The sequence below is a fragment of the Gossypium hirsutum genome, chromosome A12 (genome assembly GCF_007990345.1).
Source record: "Gossypium hirsutum isolate 1008001.06 chromosome A12, Gossypium_hirsutum_v2.1, whole genome shotgun sequence".
NCBI lineage: Eukaryota > Viridiplantae > Streptophyta > Magnoliopsida > Malvales > Malvaceae > Gossypium > Gossypium hirsutum.
This window is the reverse complement of record NC_053435.1, coordinates 25,884,020-25,900,887: the sequence shown is the minus strand read 5'-3', so window position 1 is coordinate 25,900,887 and position 16,868 is coordinate 25,884,020. Positions and strand designations below refer to the sequence as shown.

General features: G+C 38.3%; 1 non-coding gene across 1 annotated transcript; it reads left to right on the top strand.

The window, feature by feature from the left end:
* Positions 1-1,073: 1,073 nt before the first annotated feature.
* On the top strand, positions 1,074-1,180 carry LOC121211650 (small nucleolar RNA R71). The gene has a single exon (XR_005906869.1). It is a non-coding gene; the product is annotated as a small nucleolar RNA R71 (small nucleolar RNA).
* The last annotated feature ends 15,688 nt before the right edge of the window (positions 1,181-16,868 follow it).

Below are 16,868 nucleotides of genomic sequence, written 5' to 3'. Positions count from 1 at the left end.
CTTGAGTACGTGTAGGAACTTCTTGAATTGAATCTCCCACTTCTGCTTTTAAAGTCTTTGAGGGTAGGGTGTTGGAGGTTTCTTTACTAGAACTGGTTGATTCATCTTCTGTGGCAATTCTGTATCTAGCAGAGTTGTTAGTTGATTAGAATTAGCTAGTTCTGAAATTTTCTTGTCGGGTTTTGCAGATTCTGGTTCTTTTGAAACTCAAATTTCAACACTTGATTGAACTTGCTCTGAATCTGGAGCGCCAGCTTGCTCTTTTTTTAGCTTCGATGGTGTTGGGCTCTACTGTCTTTTCGCTCCTCAATGTTAATGCTTTTCAATACTCCTTCGTCGGATTACTTGGATTCTCCGTATCACTAGGTAAAGCACCTGGTGGTGGGTTCCTGAGTTAGGTAGCAAGTTGGCCCACTTGATTCTCCAAATTCCTTAGAGTGGCATCATTTTTCGCCATGTATACCTTTAATAAATTCTCTAAGCTATTGGATAATTTGGCCTGAGCTGGTTTCTAAACTTGTTGGGGAAAACTAGGTGGCTGGGTTGGTCTAGGTTGGGTATAAGTGTTACTGGTTCCAGCCCCTTGGTTACTCTATGAAAAATTGGGGTGATTTCTTCATGATGGGTTATAAAACATGGATTGCAATCCTTTCCTTCCTTGATTTTGGTTCTGGTTACCTATGTAGTACATGGATTCTGGGTTTGATGGACATTCTTCAAACAAATGTCCTTACCCACAATAGACACAGGCTATATTTTCAATTTGGTTAGGTGGTTGTGCTGTAAAACTGTTAGACCCATTAGTAGTAAGATTTTTTAACATTGAGGATATTGATGTTACCAGATGTGCGAGTGAAGTAAGAGTGTTTACCTCACGTATTCCAGCAACTCGTCTTCTTGATGTTGCTTGATTGGTTGGCCATTGGTAATTGTTGCTGGCAATCCTCTTAATGATTTTATAAGCCTCATTATAAGACTTAGAAAGGAGAGCACCATTAGCAGACGCATCCACTACCATCCTCGTGTGAGCACTGAGACCATTATAAAATGTCTCAAGTTGGATGGAATGTGGGATTCCATGATGAGGGCACTTTTGTAAGAACTCTTTGTATCTTTCCCATGCCTCATACAAGGACTCATCATCCATTTGTTGGAAGGCAGTGCTCTTGTTCCTCAACTTAGCACTCTTGCTAGGTGGGAAATACTTCATAAGGAATCTTTCTACTAACTCTTGCCATGTTGAAATTGAATTTGGTGGCAATGAGTTCAACCAGGCTCGAGCTCTGTCCCTTAGTGAATATGGGAACAGCCTCAATCGTAATGCATCTTCGGGTACTCCGGCTAACTTGAAAGAATCGCTCACCTCCATAAATAGTCTTAAGTGTAGGTGAGGATCTTCGGTAGGCATTCCACTGAATTGACCCACTGTCTGAAGCATTTGGAACATGACTGGCTTCAGCTCGAACTATTGTGCCTCAATTTTAGGTCTTCTAATACCTGGATTAAGATCATTAAACACTGGCACGACATACTATCTTAAAGCTCTATCCCTATCATCATCAATAAGGATAGGATTTTGAACAGGGTTTGCTCCATTTCTTGGATTGGATTTTTGAAGTTCATCTCTTCGGTCCTCCTCTGATTTGCTTGTCTTCTTTACTGTCAAAATGTTCATTATATTTCAGGGTCTACAAGGAGTAGGTCAATAATTCGGTCAATAGTCATAAACACCTGAAATAATCATAGAAAAATTAATTAAATTAAAAATTAAACAGAAAAATAAACCAAAATGTAAAACTCACAAATTCATAAATAATGACTTTTTAAAATAGTCCTCAGCAACGGCGCCAAAAACTTGGAACGACGGAAATGTGAAAGTGTACACAATCACAACAAGTAATAAAGTGACAAGTATTGTCGAGTTATCGTACCCACAGGGACTGTGAAAAGGATTATTTATGAATGCAATTTAAAACACTTTGATGAAGAAAAATATTTTGTTTTGAAAAGGGTGATTTAAGAAAAATATGATTTTAAACTAAATAAAAATAAAAGTTCTAATGCATGATTACAAAATATGATTTAATCAAGATGATATAATTGTGTTGATTTAATTACATTTCTTTAACTTAGAATTATTAAGCTCATGCTTATGCTGTTATGAATAAATTCACGGCAAATATGTAATTTGCTAACTTATGAACATATTCACCTACACAAATCCATTCATCTCTTAACATATCCCTATATTAATTGAAACGATTAAAAAGATTTTAACAAGAAAATATGTTATGGCACATACATACTCATCAAATTGAACTAATCTCTTGCATATCCCTATGTCAATTCAAACGATTAATAAAATCTAATAAGCACATAAAAGACTATGTGAGGTAACAAGGTATCCTTACCTTGAAATAGTTTAACAACAATAATTTTGCAAGTTATGCAAGGTAAGTGTATCACCAGATAATTTCTAATTTAATCTTCAACTACCTTGGAAGAATAAACATGCACCGATTAAGTATTGTGTCAATTAATTACAATTTCAATCCGTTTAAATAATTAATTCATTAGCTACCTCACAATCGTAATGCAATAATAACTTAGGCATGGTTTTACTTAATCAAACATTTTTTACCGAAGCCTATAATAGCATAAACACAATTTTAATAATTTAAGCAGATGAAATGCAATCAAACCAACACGACTTAAATTCAAGCTAAACTGTAACATCCTGAAATAGGGCCTAGTCAAAATAGTGGTTTCAGGACCACAAATTCTATGTTAAAATAATTATTTCATGATCATTATGAGGTCTAGGATATGAAAGTAAGCATGTGTTAAAGTTTCATGAAGAAATTCTATGTGTAAGGTGTCCGATTGGAAATTAAGGACCAAATTGAATAAATTGCAAAACTTGGGCTCTAGAAGCAATTTGTATGAAATTGCTTTGGAATGTTAATTAGAGGTCCTTAAAGAGTAATTTTCCCAATTTATAAGTTTTTAGTCAAAAATGGGCATGCGTGGAAAAATTTGAAAGTTTAGTAAGGAAGGGCATTTTGGTCATTTGGTAATAAAATTAGTAAAAAGGGAAAAAGGAAGAAAAATTCAGCCATTTTTTCTCCATGGCTGCCAAAAATTAAAGGGTCTCCATAGTTAGGGTTTTCAACATTTTCAAGCTCAACAGTAAGTGCTTCTAGCCCTAATTTTAATGTTCTTCGTATTTTTGAGATCCCCGTAACATGCTCTCTCTATTTCTACCCATATTTCAAGCTAGGGTTCATGTTTAAAAATTTACCCATGCATGAGATGTTTGTGTTTTGATGATTTATGGAGGAATATGAGAGTTTAAATGATAGTAAACAACTTTTACTAAGTAGTTTTTCATGGAAATGGATTAAGGGACCATTTTGTAAAAGTTGTGAAAATGGGTAGAAAAATGTGAAATCAAAGAAAATGTAGACTTCTATAGGCAAGAAAAATACTTGACTAGGCTTGGGTAACCTAGAAATTTCATACATTTCATTATACGAGCCTTAAGACTAAATTGTAAAAGTGTGAAAGGTTAGGGGCAAATTGGTCATTTTGCCCGGGCTGAGTCATAAGCTGAAAATGAACAATGGGAGGTATTAATAATTTATTTTTTACCGATATAGACCCCAAGGAACCAATTTCGGAGGTCGACTGTGGAAAACTGATAAACGCCAAATTATACATATTTTTACCCCAAATACTTAGCATATTTATGGATGTTTATTACTAGATTTGTGGATTTTGGTGCTCTTAATCCAGTTATTTCATGTTTTGTACTCAGGAGAGCACCAAGAGTAAAAAGGAGCCAAAAACAAGCAAAAAAGGGACAAAATGGACCAAATCGAGAAGATGACACGGCCTAAGCCTTGCCACACGGGCAGCTCACACGCCCGTGTCTTTCGAGGGTGTCGACCAAGGCTTTCACGATTCACACGGCCTGGCCATTGACCCATACGGCCTTGTGCAATTTAACGGATTGAACACGGCCTGGCAATCATGTCACACGGCCGTGGCACACGGGCGTGTCCCTTTTTAAGGAGTTGTATTTTACACGAAAAAGGATACTTAGGGAGGAAGAAAGCCAATCCAAAGCCTATATAAACACCCTACGCATGACTTAGAGAGGGGTCCCCTCTAGAAATTTTCTTGAGTATAGAACCACACGTCAAAAATTACTTGAAGGAAACCAGATGATTCATCCCAAAATCCGGAGCTACTCCAAGACTGAAGATCTCTCTCAGAATTCCTTCAGGGGTTTTAGAGTTTTCTTTATGTTTTGTTATTTTCATACTTTTGAGATGTACTCTTATTTTATTATGAACTAAACCCCTTAGATACCTAAGGGGGTTGAAACCTATGATGGATCTTGTTATTATTATCTGAACTGTATGATAAATACTTGATTTGTTCTTGATTATGTGTTCTTAATGCTTGAGTTAATATTTTGGGTATTGATTCATGATTTGATGTGCTTATGTAGAGGAGCAAAAGTCCCTGTCTAAGAGTAGATTTGGCATAATTAAGTGGAGTTGATCGAACGCCTAGAAATAGGGTTACAAGATTTTGTCGGATTAGGGTGAAACCTAATATGGGAGTCCATAGATCGATTTACTACTTCCCTAGGGGTTTTAATTAAGAAAGAGATTTCTATTAATTCAACTGAGGGTTAGACATTATTAGTCTCGAAAGAGATAATAATATAGGTTAGGGAGTCTCACAGATCAAGTCAAGTGAATAAATTGTCTGGTTCAGAGTCATATAATAAGTTAGTTGAATTAGTTAATTAGTTTAATAAACAACCCCTCTTTTATTCTAGGTTAAATAATAAAAAGATAGTTATTACTAGTACTTTTGGTTCCTATTGGTACGATATCCCGGTCTTGCCATTACTATACTATTGTTTGATAGGTGCGCTTGCCTTTTCGTCGTGATAATAGTTAGTCTAGGTTTGATCTTCATTATAAATATTTATTACTTGTTACGAATCACGCGATCAAGTTTTTGGTGCCGTTAAGCCGTGGACAACAATACACAGGCATGGTACCCTAACACACGGGCGTGGGCGAAGTGAACAAAGCTAGGCACGACTGTGCAACATGGCCGTGTGCCACACAGGCTCAAGACACACGGGCGTGGGATAGTAACCGGGCATGACCTAAGTTGAAAAATTCAAAAAACACGGCTAACCTTCAGAGTACATGGGCGTGGCCTTAAGCCGTGTGCACCTTCCCTATATAACAAATCACTGTTCATTTTCTTCTTCTTTTCAAAACCTTAGCCAAAATCTCCCCTTCTCAACTCCCTAATCCCTATTCCGGCCACCATTCCCTAGATTCTCACTTCTTCAACCCCCAAACCACCCTAAATTCCACTCCCCCTGCATTAATCCTCACTTTACCCTCTCTTTTCCCTCCATTCTTCCTCCACACGGCTGTATCCCCACGCCACATGCCCATGCTCGCCTCCAACACGCCCGTGCGCCACCCTACAGTAGCTTTTGGTTCACTTTCTCAACCTTGTTTTTTCCAATTTGCATTACTGCATTGGTATTTTATATGCCTTAGAAAGATATTGTTACTGTTACCAATTTGTTCTAAATAATTTAGTAATTTGCTTTAGTATTTTCTACATTTGAACTCTTAAAACTACTAAATAGCATATGCTAGTTTTAGGATTCTTGCTTAACTGATGATGCATCTTTGGTTCAAGTAAATTCTTCTGAATAATCATATAAATTTTTCACTTCTCACTTGATATCGTTAAATGTTAAGACATCTTGGACGTACTATATCAATGCTCATACATTTTCAGGTACATTATGTCATCATCGAGAGGCAAGAAGGTTGTGGTCCCATCCTTAAAGAGACGTCGGGGACCGTGTTCTTCCTTGGTACGTGCTACATCCGAAGTTCGGCACCCATTCTTTGAGTTTAAGCAAGCATCGCAGGAGGAGCTATTTCAGATACTATGCGCACGACCCCTCACTACAGGTCGTTGCATCGACTGGGCTACCATAGAGCAAGTCCAGCTAGCTAATGCCCTCTGCGACCTCCTGTTCACAGACCCATGGGAACGGTTCTTCGCTATTACCGAACCCACTTATTTAGAGCTAACTTTAGAATTATGCTCTACTTTCCATTTACAGGTGGTGATGATGAACAATGATGACCCCGGCACTATTCACTTCCGATTAGGAGGTCTAGTTTGCGCGATGAGTGTCCCAGAGTTTGGAGTCGCTCTAGGACTTTACACCAATGAGTTTATGGAGGAGGAGGACATGAATGCACTACCACGCAATATCCACATTTCTCCCTTCTTGTGCTGGAAGGCTTTGCCACCATTCTCTTCCACCTACGACCCCAGCCACTCGAAGGCCTCAGCTCTCACCCCTTCCATACGATATCTCCATACCATATTAGCACACACCTTGGCCGGAAGGAGAGAGAGCACTGACGCCGTCAAAACCCACGACGCTTACTATTTATGGTGCATGGCAAATGCACACGTGACTGACTTAGCGTACTTCATCACTTTCGCCATTCGCCATCAGACCGAGCAGCATCGGAAGGGAGTAATCTCTATCGACCCCTACGTGACGCGACTTGCCAGACATTTCGGCTTCCTCAACACCATGGCCCAGTCATCAGCGCTTACACTGATAGGTCAGATGTCCCCACAGGGCATCATGACTATGTTACACATGAGGATGATCGAGCTAACGTGGGATCGATCCTCCTCAGTACTGTCTCACTCATGCCATTGACGACGAGGATCTTAAGGACATTCTTGATGATGTCCCCCCACAGCACAAGAAGCCTTCTACCACGCCACCTAGGGAATGACCAGTTCATGCGGCTGCTTCATTGGCACACCTTTCCGACCGAGTCGCTCACTTTGAACAGTATTGCACTACACAGTTCGAGATGATTCACGAGCGAGATCGGTGACGTGACAAACAGATGGACGACATGCAGGCCATGATGCAGCAGCTGTGCCAGCAATTTCACGTCGCCACCTAAGGGTCCCACTGACGAGGATCATTGAATCCTCCTATCTTTTTATTTTTATTTCAATTTTATTATTTTCTTTTGAAAGACATATCTATAAGAGTAAATTTTACTTTCTTCATTTTTCTGGTATTTCTAACAAGTAATCCCACTACGCTCTCTTCCACACAAACTCTTAATAAGCTCTTCATGATTCTACAGACTTCCAAGCAAAGCTGCTAGGAATATTTTATGGAATAAGGAAACAAATAGGGAACAATACCCAACGAGTGCCATGTTCAACGACCCAATTTTTTCATTTAGCCAGGAACAGTGGTAGCTACCACTTTCCCCAAACACTCCAGCCTCAGAATCAAGCTCCACATCCATATAACAGGGAGTTTCACCTCTTTCCCTCTTATGATTATCTTTATTCTGAATATTCTATCTTTGTACATTGAGGGCAATATACATCTTAAGTGTGGGGGGGTGAACATGATGCCTAACTTTTTGCATTATTCTCAAATCCCTGAATTTGGTCTTGTGCTTAAGTGATTTTCTCATAATATTGATCGAATGAATTCTGAGTAATCTATAATTATTGTTGATATGTCATGAATTAGACCATGGGAATTATGCATGATTATTTGATTATAGGACATTAGAGAATCGAGCATGATAAGTTGATATTTTGAGAACTAAAATTTTTAGACTATTTTCCGAAATTGAGGTATTATCTTGAAATCTTAAGTATACAGGAATGACATCACAAACCCAAATTTTTGGTGAGATTTTTGAGCCTTTTGAGCATATAGCTTTCTTTCTTGCTCACTTCTTTTATGGTTTGAGTACGTCAACATTGAACTGTTATTCTAGAACTTGCTTCGATTATACATGTTGAGATCACACGTATGATTTGATATACTGAGATGATAAAGGCACTTAGGATTTAACACACTTACCCCTTAAAAAGCCTTCCCACATAATTAAACCCTTGTGAACCCCCTTTGAACCTACTAACCTTTTTTATTAATTAACCCTCATCATTAACCCATTAACCCATTATTTTTGAAATCCTCTTACTTAAATTACCTTTTTTTTATCGAGATTAAATTTAATATTGTTACCTCACTATGTTCACCATTTTTTGTTACTGAATCATGAAGTATGATTTTTATATTGTATTGACTTGATTTGTTCTTACAAAAAAAAAGAGCTCATGTAATATAGTTCTAGATATCTGTTTGTGATTCAGTAATTAAGTTTTTGATAGTGGGGTAATATATTGAAATTATTTCTATTCTAACCTTTTTCTTTTCAGCTTGTATCGATACCCGTAACCTAAACCTCGTTACAACCATGCAAAGACCTTTTGATTTGTGTATCATATCATTTACAAGTGGTGGAGATTTTATTTTCATTCAAGCCTATGGTAATAACTTCTCATGTTAGACAATCGAGTGCTTAATCTTGAATCTTAAACACTTTGAGTGATTTGAGTGAATCTTTAGTTAAGATGTCATCTTTTGTATATTTAGGACTAAAGTTAAATACTTGGAGGAAGAAGATTACCTATAATTTTATTATCAAAATATTCGCTTTAGATTGTTTGAGGCTTTCAATGCCCCAATAGTTGAATTCTCACTGTATGATTTTTCGTGGAATAGTTTGTAACATTATTAGTAATGATTATGTGATTGAAAGGAAGGAATTCTAGCAGTAAATGAGAGTTTTGCTTGAGGACAAGCAAATGCTTAAGTGTGGGGGTATTTGATAAACGCCAAATTATACATATTTTTACCCCAAATACTTACCATATTTATGGATGTTTATTACTAGATTTGTGGATTTTGGTGCTCTTAATCCAGTTATTTCATGTTTTGTACTCAGGAGAGCACCAAGAGTAAAAAGGAGCCAAAATGAGCAAAAAGGGGACAAAACATACCAAATCGAGAAGATGACACGGCCTAAGCCTTGCCACACGGGCAGCTCACAAGCCCGGGTCTTTCGAGGGTGTCGACCAAGGCATTCACGATTCACACGGCCTGGCCATTGACCCATACGGCCGTGTGCAATTTAACAGATCGAACACGGCCTGGTAATCATGTCACACGACCGTGGCACAGGGGCGTGTCCCTTTTTCAAGTAGTTGTATTTTACACGAAAAAGGATACTTAGGGAGGAAGAAAGCCAATCCAAAGCCTATATAAACACCCTACGCATGACTTAGAGAGGAGTCCCCTCCTCTAGAAATTTTCTTGAGTATAGAACCACATGTCGGGAATTACTTGAAGAAAGCCAGATGATTCATCCCAAAAGCCGGAGCTACTCCAAGACTTAAGATCTCTCTCAGAATTCCTGCAGGGGTTTTAGAGTTTTCTTTATGTTTTGTTATTTTCATACTTTTGAGATACTGTTATTATTATCTGAACTGTATGATAAATACTTGATTTGTTCTTAATTATGTGTTCTTAATGCTTGAGTTAATATTTTGGGTATTGATTCATGATTTGATGTGCTTATGCAGAGGAGCAAAAGTCCCTGTTTAAGAGTATATTTGGCATAATTAAGTTGAGTTGATCGAACGCCTAAAAATAAGGTTACAAGATTTTGTCGGATTAGGGTGAAACCTAATATGGGAGTCCATAGATCGATTTACTGCTTCCCTAGGGGTTTTAATTAAGAAAGAGATTTTGATTAATTCAACTAACAATTAGACGTTACTAGTCTCGAAAAAGATAATAATATAGGTTAGGGAGTCTCACGGATCAAGTCAAGTGAATAAATTGTCTGGTTCAAAGTTAGATAACAAGTGAAATCTAGGTGGATTCCTCCTTGGGTGTCGTCTTTATCAAATACTTTTCTTCAAGTCTTTTTCCAAATTTTCTCTTCACTTTAATTTAATTAGTTAATTAGTTTAATAAACAACCCCTCTTTATTTCTAGGTTAAATAATAAGAAGATAGTTATTACTAGTACTTTTGGTTCCCTTGGGTATGATATCCCGGTCTTGCCATTACTATACTATTGTTTGATAGGTGCGCTTACTTTTTCGTTGTGATAATAGTTAGTCTAGGTTTGATCTTCATTATAAATATTTATTACTTGTTACGAATCACGCGATCAAAAATGAAAAGTTTCAAATAACCGAGACACGAATCTGAAATGATTACCAGGTAAGTTCGTATAACCTGAAGTAAACTTTTAATGTAATTAAATAATGTATGTTCTTGAATATATGAAAATTTAGATATTCATTGCATGATAATCCATGAAATGGGCTAGTGTAAATGAAAAGATGATAAATGTCTCGGGTGAAATAGAAAGGGAAATCCAATGGATAAATTATGGCTTACATGACATGAGATCCTACATGTGTTGTAGAAAAGGATTTAGCCTAGACAGGTAATCCGATGATATAAAAATAGAAAGGCTCTAGCTCGGATGGGTGTTCCTTGAGTGATCGAGCCTCCCGAAGAATATGGGTGCATTAAGGATTTAGCTCGGACGGGTAATCCCTTTTGAGGACCGAATTTAGCCTGGACTGGCAATTCAGAATCGAGTTTATGAGACCAATTGTCATTGAAAAGAATTTAGCCTGGACTAGTAATCTTGACATTGCTATATGGGTTAGTACTATGGAGGATTTAGCTTGGACTAGTAATCCCCTCGTAAGATGTACGATTCGTGGGAGTATGTACTTGAGATGATCACGTGTGTGACTTGATGGTAATTTGGGCTATCCATCGAGATTTTCAATAAATTCAATGGGATTAACATGAGAAATTGAGATGGAAATATTGAGTTAATGAGCTCATCTAAGACTAAGGACATGATGTATTGTTATGAGGCTAACTTGATGATCGAGTGCATGTGATAGGGAAACTATTTCATGCTTGTTGGAATTATTGCCTAAATATAGTTGTATGCTAATTAACGTTTACTTTCCCATTATCCGGACTTACTAAGCATATAAATGCTTACGCTACTCTCTTTTCCTTATCTTACAAAGCTCGTGGACTCGTGAAGATTGGAAGACAGTTGGAGAATCAACACACTATTGACTTGTCTCGCTTTGGTATATAGATAATTTTATTTTGTTTAATGGCATGTATAGGGTTTTTGGTTATTTTGTTATATGTGTCATTTGGCTAGCCAATGAAAGGCTTAAATGGTACACTTATTCTTTTGTATATGGCCATGAGATATGGCTCATATTGATGTAGGTTGTTAACCTACTAATGATGCATGTTTATGTTTAAATGCTTCATAAGATATGATAATGAGGTCTATCATGGATGAATGAATGATTGAAATGGGACCTAATAATTTGAGAGTGGACATAGCATATAATGGTATATGGTTATAATATGGCCTAAGGGTAAAATGTAAAACGTGCTATGTTAATCCCTAATACGAAAAGGATAATTTAGCATGTACTAAACCGATGAGATGAGGTTAACATGCAATAAATTATACCAAGGTTGTTTAAGAGTATAATTAGACCATGTTAAATACCATTGAAGTCTATAAGTGTGTATGGATGATAGTGGGTGACCAAAGGCTTGAAAAATAGCCCTAAAAAGGTCCACACGGATAGACACACGGGTATATGCCTAGGCCGTGTGTGACACACAGTCAGCCCCAAGGGCGTGTTGCCTGGCCGTGTGTCCCCTGCACCTAAAATTTTAGGTCAGTTTGCATGGTAGTAAACACACGGGCAAAGACACAGCCGTATGTCTCAACTGTGTGGTGGACACGGCTTAAGTACATGGGCGTATGCCTTGGCCGTGTGCCTCAAAATGAATGATGATGTCATAAACAGAATGTCCGAGTTTTTGGACATGGGCGTAGACACGGGCATGTCTAGGCCATTTGAGGGACATGGGCCAGGGACACGGGTGTGTGTTTGGCCGTGTGAAAACCCCTGTAGGTTCGAAATGAAAAATAAATTCAAATAATTCAACACGGGTGATGGACACGGGCATGTGAGGCATAACCCTAGGAATTTTACTAAAATTTTCAATAGTTCTCGGTTTAGTCCCGGATCGATTTTAATGTATGTTTTGGACCTTGTAGGTCCATAATAGGGACACTATGATGTTGTTTGATTTGTTTTAAATTAGAATGAAATTTTATAACCCGTATTTTTTTTAAATGTTTGAGTATGTGTCTAGTAATGCCTCATACTTTGTCCTAGTCTCATTTACGGGTAAGGGGTGTTACATTTAGTGGTATCAGACCTACACTTTAGTCAGTTCTAGGACTAACGTATCAAGTATTGAGTATAACTATACATGACATTACATAAGTTATGATAGTGTGATATCTCCTAACTGTTTTTAGTTGTATTTAAATATAGTAAATGTCTTCCAATCAAGCTCAAGATGAGTCCGAGGGAGCTGAGGGCCATGCTCCAGCTTCCGTTCAGTGAGCTACTGCTAGTAGTAGTAGACGACCTATGTCTGAAGGCCGAAAAGGGGGAAAACTGCCTTTCTTAAGATGATGGATGAATAGTTTGGGGATTACTTGAGAAACCACCCAAATATACTACGACCTCCTTCGCCCCCTACTCGGTCGGAGGGAGAAGTGCCACAAGGTATGGCACCCGTAATAATTGGTAAGGCCCTAGTGGTTAAACTTAGGAAATACGGGGCTGAAGAGTTTAAGGCTAGGGTTGAGGATTATGCGAAACGAGCTGAGTTTTGGCTTGAGAACACTGTGCGAGTTTTGGACAAATTGTCATGCATTCTCGAGGAATGCTTAAAGTGTGCTGTATCTCTTCTGAAAGATACATATACCATTGGTGGAAGATGGTATCCTCAGTGGTATTAAAGGAAGACATTACATGGAAGTTTTTCCAAGCTGAGTTTAAAAAAAAATACATTAGTCAAAGGTTTTTAGACTCAAAGCGAAAGGGATTCCTGGAACTCAAACAAGGAAATAAGAATGTGTCAGAGTACGAAAGGGAATTCGTAAGGTTAAGTCAGTATGCAATGGAGTGGATCCAATCAGAGACAAAAATGTGAAAGCACTTCGAGGAAGGCTTGTAACACCCCGAACCCGAGACCGACACCGGAGTCGGACACGAGATGTTAACAAACATTGAAAAATTTTCCCAGACACTGCCTAGTCTGAGTACTAGTCGCTTCAAAAATCATATCTTGAGTTTCACAACTCGAAAATCAGTTTTGTGATTTTTCCCAGAAACTAGACTCATGTCCCCACCTATGTATTTTTTTCTAGAATTTTTGGTCGGACAAATTAGTACAGTTTATTAGTAAAAGTCTCCCATGTTACAGGGGTCGACTACACTGACCTTTTCCCATTACGACTTGGATATCTCTCTGCACAGAGCTTCAATACTGATGCCGTTTGTTTCTATGGAAACTAGACTCAGAGAGGAATCCATACATATATGGTATGACTCCTAATTATCTCTGGTCAATTTATAGTGAATTTCCAAAGTCGAAACAGGGAATCCAGAAACTGTTCTGGCCCTGTTCCACAAGAACCTGAATATCTCTTACTGTACTGTTCATATGATTGTTTCGTTACTTTCATATGAAAGTAGATTCATCAAGGTTCGATTACATAATTTATTCACTATTTAATTCCACTCCTACGAATTCTTGTGATTTTTCCAATCCACACCACTGCTGCTGTCAGCCTCTGTTTTCAAAGTGAACCTTACCTATTTTCGGGGTTTCATGGACCAACTAGGGCCTTGTCATACATATGCCCACATATGATCATACTTAGCCATTCCAATGGCTGATCATTTGCTCAACACTTCCATTCCAACTATAGTTACATCATGAAACCATCTATACATTCATAAACACGAATGGTCTAATGCCATACTCCACTTCTACAAGCCATTTTCGCATGGCTGTACACTTATACATTTCATAAAGTACTCGAAAAACAACAATGGGTAGTCCTATACATGCCATATCAAAATTCAACCAAAATAGTACCCAAAAGAGCCTTTGATAGTGTGGGCGACTTCGACTTCAAGATCCCGAGTCCGATAACTGGAGAACCAAAAATCTATAAAACAGAGGAGCAGTGTAACGAGTAAGCAATTTATGCTTAGTAAGTTTTGAGCAAGGAATTCCAGCATAAACAAAGAATAACACACATTTAGCTAAACGGAATATTTCATAATACGCAATTTACCGATATCAAACTTGCTTCACAACATTAACAACCCTTATGTACATACACAATAGACTAACTTAGCCGAAGGCCGGTAGCTCGTTTATCAACTGAGCGAACATTTATTTGTAAGGGCTCGATTAAATTCAACACATACGTAACATATCCCCATATTGGGATGTTTTTCGAGTATTCGCTGGAATTTTACAGCAAGCTCATTCATTACCAAATCACGTACCTTTGGGATTTAACCGGATATAGCTCCTCGTTCAAATGCCTTCGGGACATAGCCCGGTTTTAGTAACTCACACAATGCCTTCGGGACTTACCCGGATTTAATAACTCGCACGAATGCCTTCGGGACTTAACCCGGATTTAGTATCTCGCACAAAGGCCTTCGGGGCTTAACCCGGAATTTGTATCTCGCACAAATGCCTTCGGATCTTAGTCCGGATATATTCACTTAGCACAAAGCCTTCGGGACTTAGCCCGGACAGCATTCAATTAATCATGCACATCTAACAATAATTCATGGCACATTCATATTTCATTTTCATTTGCGAAACTCAAACACAAGGCACATATCGTCCTTGCACATTCGGCTCAATAGCCACACATAGAGCATGATTTAATCACATCGTAATTTAAGCTCTCTTACTCAAGAACTTACCTCGGGTGTTGTCGAACGATTCCGCTAGCTATTCAACCACTTTTTCCTTCCCTTTATCGGATTTATTTCCCCTTTGCTCTTGAGCTTAATTAAACAAATAAATTGATTTCATCATTTAGGCATCAAAAAGATGAACACAAGGCACTTAGCCCATATTTATACATTAGACATTAAAGTCTCATACATGCAAAAATCATGCATCAACACAACATATTAGCTAATTTCTTTCCCCTTGGCCGAATATGCATGTCTATTTTTGGGGTCGATTTCAACACTTAATACACACATATACACACTAGTAAAGCATCCTCCCCCTTTTCATCAATTTAACACATGCATTGCTCATTAACATGCAAAGTTACATTCGGCCTTAGCACACATCTTGCTAGCCGATTCTTCTCCATTTAGCAACCAATGCACATATGTGCTCACACAAAAATGCTAAAAAGGAGGTTCAAGAATCATCAAGCCATCATCACATGTATCATTAACAAGCTTCATATTTTGCATGCAATGGCATTAACACAACCTCCACCTAGGCCGAATCTTAACTCATCCTCATGCCTCATCACCACAACATCAAACACCAACCAAGAATGATGCATCCATGGTCAAGTGTCATTTCCATCACATAGCAAGATTTAGACCATGGGCTAGGTAGAACTCAAGCTAACAACTAAAACATGCATGCATCTCATGGAACATCATCAAACATACCTTAGCCTAGCTACATGCATGGCCGAATCTCTTCACCTTTCTTCTTCTTTCCTCCTTAAAATTTTTGGCCAAGGATGAACCAAAGGATGAGAAAATTTTTTCTTTGTTTTTCTTTCTAATTTAGGCTAAATGAAGGTGAGAAAAGGATGAACAAAGATCTTCTCCTCTCTTTTCTTTAGCTGACGGCAATGGGGGGGAAAAGAATCAACTACACACTTTTTTTTTGTGTATTCATCATACTCCTTTTCATTATTTAATTTCCATGCCTATTATTTTATTTTTTTCCACCCATGATGCACCAACAAAACATGTCTATGACATGTCTTGGCCATCAAACTTGGTCTACCATGCTTGTCATGGCCGGCCACTACTAGTAGGGGGGAATTTGACATGCAAGTCCCCCCTTTGTCCACATGCACTAATAGGTCCTCACACATTGACCTATCACATTTTAGAATTTTCTCACATAAGTCCTATTGACTAAATTCACATGAAATCAACCAAATTGAAGCTTGAAATTTTCACACATTCATAATTACATATTCTAGACAATAAGTATCACATTCAAACATTTCGGTGACTCGGTTTAGCGGTCCCGAAACTACTTCCCGACTAGGGTCAACTTTGGGCTGTCACAACTCTCCCCCACTTAAGAAATTTTCGTCCCCGAAAATCTTACCGGTAAATAGGTTTGGGTATCGTTCTTTCATCGAGCTCTCGGTCTCCCAAGTAGCTTCCTCGATCCCGTGTTTGAGCCATAACACCTTTACTAGCGGAACTCTTTTGTTTCGCAACTCCTTCACTTCACGAGCTAGGATACGCATCGGTTCTTCTTCATAGCTCATGTCGACTTGAATTTCAACCTCTGATGGGCTAATTATATGCGATGGATCAGATCGATAGCGTCGAAGCATCGAAACATGAAAGACGTCATGAATCTTTTCAAGCTCCGGGGGCAAAATCAATCTATACGCAACCGGACCAACTCGTTCGGAGATTTCATACGGCCCAATGAATCTTGGGCTCAACTTGCCCTTACGACCGAACCTGAGTATCTTTTTCCAAGGTGAAACCTTAAGGAACACTTTGTCTCCCACCTGATACTCGATGTCTTTTCGTTTCAAATCTGCGTACGACTTCTGACGATCCGTGGCTACCTTCAGACTTTCACGGATTACCTTTACTTTCTGTTCAGCATCTTTAATCAAATCAACTCCGAAAATTTTACTTTCACCGAGCTCGGTCCAAAACAATGGTGTACGGCATTTACGACCGTACAAAGCCTCGTAAGGTGCCATC